This window comes from Saimiri boliviensis, chromosome 9, assembly GCF_048565385.1.
Source record: "Saimiri boliviensis isolate mSaiBol1 chromosome 9, mSaiBol1.pri, whole genome shotgun sequence".
Lineage (NCBI taxonomy): Eukaryota > Metazoa > Chordata > Mammalia > Primates > Cebidae > Saimiri > Saimiri boliviensis.
The window spans coordinates 95,007,893-95,019,673 of NC_133457.1; positions in this window are offsets into that span (position 1 = coordinate 95,007,893).

Consider the following 11,781-nt stretch of genomic DNA (forward strand, 5'->3'; position numbering starts at 1 on the left):
AAACAACAAGCCCTAATAAAAACAGCATGAAGCTAGTTAAATTTGTTTTTCAAAATTTATAAACAATCTATAAAATTTGAATTATCTTGACCACAAGATACAAATTTCATAATCCTTTTTATAACCTTTTATTAAGTGGGTTAGTTCTCCAAGAAAACTTTATTAATATGACACAGCAGCCCATATGCTGATCCTGCATCAGTGTACCTTTGACATTAATGGTTAATTTATAGGGAAACTCAACTTACTTTATCTCTCAAAATTGGCCATAACAAATAATTTGATCTCTCAAAATCGGCCCTTACAATCTCATGCACCCACCTCTTCTATGATAGTCCCTGGACCTTAAGGAGTTGAATAGTTTTAATTTTTGGCCCACTGTCTCATGAACGCAGTTTATTTTGAGGGGCATCTTCTACCAGGTCGGAAAATGAGGTTTTAACTGCTGTTAGTGTTTAATATTTAGCAGGACTTGGTGTTTTTTTTAGACCAAGGACTCAAAGCTCTGTAACTTAATGGTACAAGGACTTCAAAAACACATATAGAGGGTTACATGGATGTAATCATCTTAATTTTTTAAAAAAATGAATTTCAGGTTTTTTTCTAAACAAACCAAAACTTAGTAATAATGACATAGGAATTGTTTCAATAAAGCATAAAATCTGTTTGTTAGTCCAGTTTCTCAAAGGGAAAAAAAAAGACCTTCTGCAGTTCAACTTCTTTTCTCTACAGGGAATAGTATTTCGGAAGGAAATGCTAAGATAAAACATTTATTAGCATCAGGACACAACAGTTAGACCTCAAGGAGAAAAAAAAATACTTACAGGAACTCAAAATAAGCTGAAAGATAGAGTTATTTCAGGTGCTTTAAAAGGGGAGAGAAAGCTGAAAACAGTGAAATGCAATAAAAGTTGAACTTCGCAGAAATATATAATATATATATATAATATATATATAATTTATTAAAACTAAAGCAACTGGGCGCAGTGGCTCAAGCCTGTAATCCCAGCACTTTGGGAGGCCGAGGCGGGTGGATCACAAGGTTAAGAGATCGAGACCATCCCGGTCAACATGGTGAAACCCCGTCTCTACTAAAAATACAAAAAATTAGCTGGGCATGGTGACACGTGCCTGTAATCCCAGCTACTCATTGCCTGAACCCAGGAGGCGGAGGTTGCGGTGAGCCGAGATCACGCCATTGCACTCCAGCCTGGGTAACAAGAACGAAACTCTGTCTCAAAAAAAAAAAAAAAAAGAACTAAAGCAATATCAAGCCAGGCATGGTGGCTCATGAGTGTAATCCCAGCACTTTGGGAGGCTGAGGTGGGTGGATCACCTGATGTCAGGAGTTTGAGACCAGCCTGATCAACATGGAGAAACCCCATCTCTACTAAAAATACAAAATTAGCCAGGTGTGATAGAACTTGCCTGTAATCCTAGCTACTCGGGAGGCTGAGGCAGGAGAATCTCTTGAACCCAGGAGGCAGAGGTTGTGGTGAGCCAAAGTTGCACCTTTGCACTCCAGCCTGGGCAACAAGAGCAAAACTCCATCTCAAAAAAAAAAAAAAAAAAGGAAAGCAATATTTTAAGAAAATGTTGTTGTTCTAACCTTAGTGTGTAAGTGGTTTTTGATATCAAAACCCAATCTCTCCAAAGATCATTAAATAATTTCCCTTTAATTATAGACAATTTGATTATATAAAAATTTGTGAGTTTTTTTTTTTCCATAAATGCTCTTATTGTGACTTAGAGCATTAACGACATGCCTGGACTTTCTGGTTTGTATGCACATTCCTGTTTCTTAAATAATCAGTCATTTTATTCTAGGACAAAAATTTACCATTCATGATTCATTCTCATGTAAAATTATTTTTCTTTAAGCTTTCTTACCAAAAATACACTTTGATTTCTATAACTTTCTTTACATTTCTTTTACTTTCTTGTTTCTTTTACTTTATTTTACATATGACCTTTAAATAAGCTTTGAATTAGACAAAAATTATCCTCCTTTTAACAAGAACACTTTTTTTAAAAAACAATGATTCCCTACCATATATTTTTAATTGAAAAATATCTAGATAATAAAATATCTATTATTTAATTTAACATAAATTTAGATTCTAAATGATAACAAGTTTGTCTACAAGTATCCCATTACATTTACCTATTTTATTTTAATAATTAACCTAAATTATTTATCAAAACTGTGATAGTCATCATTTAAAGTTATCTCCCTGTCAACCATTTTCTAGCCTGTGAATTTAAAGTGTTTGCCTAAGTAAAAATCTCACGATTAAATATGTGGTTATTTTAGTAAATAATTCATGATTTCACTGTTTTCATTAAACCAATATTAATGTCTTATTTATCAAAAATTACACAAACAAAGATCATTCCGTTTTGAGCTGGGTTTATACTTTTATAACCCTTATGTCAAATTTTGACACCTTATAGTATTTGGCAGAGATAAGTATGAAATCTCTTGATCAATAAATGCAAACAAAAATTTATGCTAACAGTTTTTAAGACATTTCTAATATAGCTTTACCCAATATGATGCCATATGCTCAAGGTGGTCAGGGCACAGCTTGATTTAATACATTTTAGGGAGACATGAGACATCAGTATATATGTGTATATATATACATATGGTGTATGTTGGTTTGGTACAGAAAGGTGGGACAATTCAAAGCAGGGAGGGGGCTTCCAGATCATAAGCAGATAAAAGGCAAAGGGTCACATTCTTTTGAGCCTTTCACGGAATATGCAATTTACAGGAATAGTCACGTAAGTCTTAGTCTGGCTTAGTGAAACAACAGGACAAAGGAAGCCATCAGATATACATTTGTCTCCCATGAGCAGAGGGATGACTTTTGAGTTCTCTCTGTCCTGTGTCCACAAAGAATTTCCTTGTGGGAGCACTATGAGGGAGGTATGTAGCTTTTTAAAATCTTTGTAGCTATGTTATTTAGGCATAGAATTGGAGGCAGTTTGCCCGATGCAGTTCCCAGCTTGTCTTTTCCTTTTGGCTTAGTGATTTTAGGGTTGAGATTTATTTTCCTTTCACAGTCTAAAGACTTTTCTAGCTCTGACAGATATGTGCCAGTTTTTGCTAAGGATATCTCAAGAGAGGCGGTAAGTTCCCCTAGTGTGATTTCATGGTCACTAAAACCTCCTCAAGAGGCAAGAGTTGTGATAGTTTCCACAGTCATGACCACAATAAATCCTAGGGCCCATTTTCTTCTAGAATGGAATTGTAGATTGGAAGTTATGTGCAAGACAGTGATCTAGCTGGGAGCTGCCAACTCCAGAGTACAATCACCATAATGAAGAGAATTACCAAGGTGGCATAGGGCCAAAGCCCGAAAAGGGCTTAAATAATTATTGGCAGTGCTGCAAAGCCATAACAGTTCAGGAAGGGCAGGTAACATATCTTTCAAGCTTCTTGATCTAAAAAGGCCACTACTGCTAAGACTTCTAAACAGGTGGGGGTGGGGGAGTGCATTCCTGAGATACTAGGTCTAAAGATTTTGAAAAAGACTCTAAAGGGCACTTCGAGGACCCCAGATCTTGGGCTAAGGCTACCAAAGCTTTTCCCCTTTGTTCATATACATACAAAAAAAAGAAAAAAATGTTTAGCCAGATCTGGTAAAGCTAAGGCCAGGGTCGAGATCAAAGCCTGTTTTAAAGTGTTTAGAGCATGCCTCATAGCATTAGTCCAGGGTAGAGGTCATTTCTCAGTTCCCTTGAGGGCTTCATATATAGGTTTCGCTATTACTCCAAAGGAATAAATCTATATTCTACAAAACCCAGCCACACCCCAAAAGAATCAAAATGATTGGAGTTACTGGGGTTGTCATGTTTAAGAAAAGATCTTTAAGAGCACTAGAGAAGCTATTTGTATTGGGGGCTAAAATAAGACCCCAAAATTGAACTTGTTGTATAGATATTTGTGCCATAGAAGGAGATACTTTGTACCCACAATCAGCAAGTTTGGTTAGTACTAATGCTGTATTTTGGTCTGAAACAGCCTTGTTAGGCCTGCAGACTAGCAGGTCATCCACATACTGGAGCAGACTGCTGTCTGGGAGAAGCTGCAGGATGCACAGGTCTTCAGCTAGGGCCTGTCCAAAAAGATGGGGGCTATCTCCGAATCCTTGGGGCATGATTGTCCCAAGTTAACTGTTAAGTTATTTGAGTATTTGGGTCTTGCCATCCAAAAGTGAATAAAAATTGGCTATGTGGGTGTACTAAAATGCAGAAAAAGGCATCCTTGGGATCAAGTACAGTGGTGGAGGGAATGTGTATGAAAAGGTGTAGTGGTTTGGGATAACGGGATGAATCGGAATAACCGCTTAATGAATAATTCTAAGGTCCTGTACTAGTCAGTAGGAGCCATCTCATTTCTTTACAGATAAAATGGGAGTGTTGCAGGAGTTGCATGGTAGAATAGGCAATGGGTTAAAAATTTTGTTATTAAGGGCTTTAACCCTTTTTGTGCTTCTGATTTCAAGGGATATTGAGGGTTCTGGGGAACTTACTGGCATTTTTTTTTTTTTTTTTTTTTTTTTAGACAGTCTTCCTCTGTCACCCAGGGTGCAGTGGCGTGATCTTGGCTCACTGCAGCCTCCGCCTCCCAGGTTCCAGCAACTGTTCTGCCTCAGCCTTCCAGGTAGCTGGGATTACAGGCACCCACCACCACGCCTGGGTTCTTTTTGTATTTTTAGTAGAGATGGTGTTTCACCATGTTGGCCAGGCTGGTCTCGAACTCCTGACCTCAGGTGATCCACCTGCCTTAGCCTCCCAAAGTGCTGGGATTACAGGCATGAGCCACTGCACCTGGTCTCTTATTGGCATTTTGAAGCTGAATGACAATGAGAGCGGCTGATCTTGAATGGCCAGAAATAGAAGTATTTTAAACCTCAAATGGCACTTTTAAAATTTTTAAATTAAAAAAAGATTTTTTTTGAGACAGTCTCGTTGCGATGCCCAGGCTGGAGTGCAATGGCATGATCTCGGCTCACTGCAACCTCTGATTCCCAGGTTCAAGTGATTTTCCTGCCTCAGCATCCCAAGTAGCTGGGATCATAGGTGTGCACCACCAAGCCCAGCTAATTTTTGTATTTTTAGTAGAGTCAGGGTTTCACCATGTTAGCCAGGCTGGTCTTGAACTCCTGACCTCAGGTGATCCACCCACCTCGGCCTCCCAAAGTGCTAGGATTACAGGCATGAGTCACTGCACCCAGTCTAGAAATTCCATTTTTTAAAACCTGTGCAACGTATACAATGCTAGTCCTGATAGTGCCCCAGTGCCCAGGATTAAGAGATTTGTCCTATTAGCAGGCACTGAGGTGGAGATGGCCCGGCAATCCACCCAGTGCAGAAGTAACAAAGGTGGGATTTGAACCCAGTCTTACAGACTAAGGGTATTTATTGGTTCCAGGGTGACAGAGCTTATCACAGGCTTGGAATGTTTCTGTGTGGGGGAGAAGTCTATCATGCGTTGGAATGTCTCTGGCTGGAAAGGATGTTATCTTGGAGCTGACATCTCTCCAGCTGGAAGTGAGGTTGTCTCAGGGCTGGCATGTCTCTGGTCAGGGAGAGGTTTAACTTATTGTTGGAAAGTTTCTGGTCAGAGATGTCATTTGTGGTTTATGGTCATGCTGACCTTGGCCATTAGGCTGATGCCCTTTTGGTTTAGGTGGTTTTTGATCAAAGGGAACTTTAGAATGGCAGTGCTTGTCCAAGATGACGATGCTCTTGCTCTGTCAATCCAGATTTTATAGTTATAAAAAGGATGAGCGGCAGCGTGTTCTTTCTAGCTACTTCCCGCTGACGGGACAGAGAGTTTTCTGATCTCAGATTGACTATAGGAGTAACGCTGTCTGTGAATGTTTTTGGGTAGTTGTCTGTGAAATGACCATGATCCTGTTAGTTAAAAATCTTTGGAAAAGGTTAATGAGGCAGGGTAAGAACATTAGTCCTCGGGATATTCTTAGCAGAGGGCCCAGGAATGGGATGACCCATGCCATGATTTTGTTCCCAAACCAAGAATCTATTTGGTTGTTTTAGTATTCCCTTAGCTTTTTAGCCCTTTCTTTTAAGTTTTTCAGCAGCATCTCTTACTAGGCCCAATTGATTGATACAGAAACAACATTCCTCACCCAATGAGACTCAGAGACACGTTTGGAAAGACTTATGTGTTATTTTCTGTTAGTAACCGTCATTCTTGCTATGATGATAATAATCAAGCAAAATGCTACAGTAATTGAGATTCTCTGTCTGATATTCCACCCTGAAGGTGCTACAGTATATAGTCCTACTGCAAATAGTAGAGTGGGTAAAGCAGTTCCCACAAGGGTGGCATAGTAAATAATTTCCATTAGACCAGGTGTGGTGACTCATGCCTGTAATCCCAGCACTTTGGGCGGCCAAGGCAGGCGGATCATGAGGTCAGAAGTTGGAGACCAGCCTGGCCAACTTGATGAAACCCTGTCTCTACTAAAACTACAAAAAATTAGCTGGACATAGTGGTGGTTGACTGTAATCCCAGCTACTTGGGAGGCTGAGGCAGAAGAATTGCTTGAACCTGAGAGGCGGAGGTTGCAGTGAGCTGAGATTGCGCCACTGCACTCCAGTCTGGATGACAGTGTGAGACTCCATCTCAAAAAAAAAAAAAAAAAAAAAAAAATTCATTACTAAGTTTTTATATTTGGCTTAAAAGGAGAGTTAAGAACATCAAAAAGTATTTAGTGAGGTAGGGGTGAGACCAAATAAGCTGAGTAGTTCTCATTCAGTTACTCTTTATGATTTTCAGCTTAAGATATCCTATTTCTTGATATTGATATTTAGGATGTTCCTTTGGGCTCTCTGGGGTTGCTTCCTCAGCTTTCCGGGCTTTGACTCAAGTGTGATGTATCCAGAAGTTGATTCTTGTAAGAGAAACCATCTCAATTACCCTGGGTTCCACGGACTCACTAGATGTGGGGCCGAAGGATTCTGGGCACCCTCAGTTTTTAGCTGTCAGCACCAGCAGTGAAGAGATTTCTTCCTGTGATGGTCGGGGGGTGCTTAGAGGCAGCGTCTGCTGAAACATCTAGTTTTGAGTTCATAGGGCTTTAAGAAAGCATAGCTTATTTTGTAAATTTGAAGTCAAAATATTAGAATTTAATTTAAACTGTAGAAAATAATAAAAATTGAAAAATGTTAGGCAACACTAGAATTTAACAACAGGTGTGCTGTAATTTTCCAGACATCATTTTCTCTCTCCAGGTTCCCATTTTTATTAAAAGACAAATCATGATAGGACTCGTTTGGTTTATTGTACTTGGCTTAATTATTTGCATACAGTGCAGCAAGAATAATTATTTGTTTGTGTTTTGGTTTTTTTGAGACGGAGTTTTGCTCTTGTTGTCCAGATTGGAGTGCAGTGGCATGATCTCGGCTCACTGCAACCTCCTCCTCCAGGCTTCAAGCAATTCTCCTGCCTCAGCCTCCTGAGTAGCTGAGATTACAAGCACCTGCCCCCACACTCAGCTAATTTTGTATTTTTAGTAGAAACAGGGGTTTGCCATGTTGGCCAGGCTGGTCCCCAACTCCTGACCAGTTGATCTACCCGCCTTGACCTCCCAAAGTGTTAGGAGTACAGGCGTGAGCCACCATGCCAAGAATAATTATTTGTTACATAGGCCTTTAAAAAAAAAAAAAAAAAGCTAGACCAGATAATTATTTGTTACATAGGCCTTGTAAAAGAAAAAAAAAGTTAGACCGGGCACTCACGCCTGTAATCCCAGCACTTTGGGAGGTCAAGGCGGGTAGATCAACTGAAGTCAGGAGTTTGAGGCCAGCCTGGCCAACATGGTGAACCCCTGTCTCTACTAAAAATACAAAAGTTAGCCTGGCGTGGCAGCACATACCTGTCATCCCAGCTACTCAAGAGGCTGAGGCAGGAGAATCGCTTGAACCAAGGAGGCGGAGGTTGCAGTGAGCCGAGATCACGCCACTGCACTCCAACCTGTGCAACAGAGCGAGACTCCGTCCCAGAAAAAGAAACAAAAAAAGAAGTTAACAGTGTAACATATATTCAAGACTATTGAAAAAACAATTTACATGTACTTTTGGTTAAAAGATTATAAGGAGGCGAGAGAATGTGGATTTTGCCTAGATTAAAAGGTTAAAGAATTGTTTTAAGTTGAATAAAATAAAAATGAAAGTTTAAGCAAGTTTGAGAAGATTAATTATAAAGGAAATTCTGTGTATAAACATATTGGCTAAACTTAAAGGTGTGTCATTCAATTTTTCTGTAAATTGAGCATTAAAATCAAAGCACAATGGGTTTTTCTTAAAACACTAACCTGCTCTTTAGCAAAAACTATAAAGGGTTAAAAAAGGTCTACAAGAATCTATAAGAACATTAAATTTGGGTAAATGTGTCTACAAGGTTTTTGTTAAAAATTGAGTTTAACATTAATAACACACTAATATAAAGGAAAAATTTGGCTTATTTGGTATAAGGAAGCATTTTCATAAAATAGTGTTTGGCTTTCCTTGGGGCTATGTTTGTATAAATATGTTATTGATACATGTTCCAAAGTTATGGGAGACTCCTATAATTCTGATATGTCTTAGTGTACATTATCTGTACTAATTATAATTGTTACGTTAAAATTATTGTGTGCCACAGAGGTAACAGATTTTCTTGTCACTTGTGTCTTTAACTATGGCTATTCTAAAACTTTTTGTCATCCATAAACAATTGTTGTCTTGTTTAGGTCCTCTTCAGAAAGTGGTTTTATAATCAGCTATAAAGCTCTAACAGGTGCTCTTGAATGCGGGTTTCTGATGACTTTGGAGATCGTGACATCAGAATAGAGGAAAAATATTCAGGACTCTTGAGAGTTAAAATGTCCTTTAATGGCCAGGTTCGGTGGCTCACACCTGTAATCCCAGCACTTTGGGAGGTCGATCACTTGGGCAGATCATAAGGTCAAGAGATCGAGACCATCCTGGCCAACATGGTGAAACCCTGTCTCTACCAAAATACAAAAATTAGCTGGGCATGGTGGTGTTCAGCCTGTAGTCCCAGCTACTCAGGAGGCTGAGGCAAGAGAATTACTTGAACCTGGGAGGCAGAGGTTGCAGTGAGCCGAGATTGCACCACTGTATTCCAACCTAGTGCCTGGCAACAGAGCAAGACTGTCTCAAAAAAAAAAAAAAATGTCCATTAATATCAAGCAGGACAGGAATTAACTGCATGAACTGAAGTAATAGGAGGCTCGAGTGATCTTTTGCACATTTTGCTCAAAATATTGCTAATCCTTTGTTTTACTTTTCAAAGTCAAAGGAAGTTTTCTATTGAGCTATTGGCAGGTTTTAACAATTTAGTATACTCCCAGAAACAAAATTTGGAGCATACTATTTCTCTTTCCCTGATTTTTACTAAAATTTGGATACTGTTGGAAATACAGTTATTTGTATATGCACAATAAGAATCTGTTTTCTTTTGTAACAGGACACAGTTCGGAAAACCAGTTATTTTACCATGGCCTTGACTGGAATAGTGTGCTTTCCTTTAAGGAATCAAACTTGACTTATGAAGCCAAGAAAGCCATTGGCACCTGGCCTCATATTTTCTGTACACAGTCCCTGTACAGGGTTTCTGATCTGTGGTAAGTAAAGAATGTCGCTTTCTGGCAGGCTGGGAACCCCAAGTTATCTTGTAACCTCAAGGGAAACAATTCCAAGGTTAGGTTCAGTTTTACAACGTCTTATCTTAAATTCTTTCTATGGAACAATACATGTTACACTGTTAACTTTTAGTGACTTTTACTTTAGTTAGTAATTTTGAGATTTGAATTATGTACTAGATGTAGAGCCTAGCACCTAGACCAGGCGTCCCCAAACTACGGCCCGCAGGCCGCAGGCGGCCCCCCGAGGCCATTTATCCGGCCCCCCCGCCACACTTCAGGAAGGGGCACCTCTTTCATTGGTGGTCAGTGAGAGGAGCACAGTATGTGGCGGCCCTCCAACGGTCTGAGGGACAGTGAACTCGCCCCCTGTCTAAAAAGTTTGGGGATGCCTGCCTTAGAGGAATCCCTTCTAAAATCCAATGCCACAAGCCATTGGAATTTGCCTCTGTGAGGAAGGAGCTGGCATCACTCTCAGGGCTTAGAGCTCACCCAAAACAGTTTCCAGAAAGGAGGCTGTGGGACAGGAAAGAGACCAGCTATACATAGTAGGAGCTCGTCCTCAAGAAAAGGCACCTGGGGACGCCTGACAGAAGTGGGGATAAGATCTGACTGATTCCAGCATTTAACCACATGTCCTAGGTCTTACCTAGCTGCAAAGCAGGCAAGATGTACAGCTAAGAGTTATAGTGGCATTTTATAAAACATTCAGGAGGCCTAGTCACTTTTTTTTTTTTTTTTGAGACAGAGTCTTGCTCTGTCGCCCAGGCTGGAGCGCAATGGCACTATCTCGGCTCACTGCAACCTCCGCCTCCCTGGTTCAAGCAATTCTCCTGCCTCAGCCTCCCGAGTAGCTGGGATTACAGGCACCTGCCACCACACCCAGCTAATTTTTTATATTTTCAGGAAAGACAGGGTTTCACCATGTTGGTCAGGCTGGTCTTGAACTCCTGATCTCAGGTGATCTACCCGCCTTGGCTTCCCAAAGTGCTAGGATTACAGGCATGAGCCCCCACGCCAGGCCGCCTAATCACTTCTAAATTTTACATTTCTTGAATATAAATTCCCTTTTATAAAATTTTCATGATTTACACAGACAATCTCTGACATGCCTCAACTTTCTGATTTGTAAACATCCCTCTTTTAAAACAACCAGCTAATTTATTTTAGGACAAGAATTTACCATATACGTTTTTTGTTTTGGTTTTTGTTTTTTTGAGACGGAGTCTCACTCTGTAGCCCAGGCTGGAGTGCAGTGGCACAATCTCAGCTCACTGCAACCTCTGCCTCCCAGGTTCAAGTGATTCTTCTGCCTCAGCTTTCAGAGTAGCTGGGATTACAGATGCGCACCACCATGCCTGGCTAATTTTTGTATTTTTAGTAGCGACAGGGTTTCACCATATTGGCCAGGTTGGTCTCCTGACCTCGTGATCTGCCCTCCTTGGCCTCCCAAAGTGCTGTTATTACAGGTGTGAGCCACTGTACCTCACCAATAAGATTCTTTTTTATATAAATTCTCTTTTCTTAAATAGCAAAGATGATAAACCTTTCCTTGATAAAAACAAACTTCCAGGCCAGGCGGGGTGGCTCACACCTGTAATCCCAACATTTTGGGAGGCCGAGGTGGGCAGATCACAAAGTCAGGAGTTTGAGACCAGGCTGACCAACATAGTGAAACCCCATTTCTACCAGCAATACCAAAACTAGCCGGGCACAGTGGTGTGTGCCTGTAGTCCCATCTTCTTGGGAAGCTGAGGCAGGAGACTTGCTTGAACCCAGGAGGCAGAGGTTGCAGTGAGCCGAGATCGGGCCACTGCACTCCAGCCTGGGCAACAGAGTGAGACCCTGTCTCAAAGAAAAAAAAACTTCCTTGATACCTGTGAACCAGACTGCCTACGGCCACAAGATTAGAGATTAGAGTATTTCACAAAATAGTTCATGGTGTAGCTATCTTTATTAAACCAATATTGATGTTTCATTATTAAAAAGTTATACAAGCAAAGATTATTCTGTTTGGACCACGAAAGGTGGAGGGAAGCCATGTTTCCCGTCCCTACTGTACCAAATACTTTGGGTCTGTGAAAAAATAAAATAG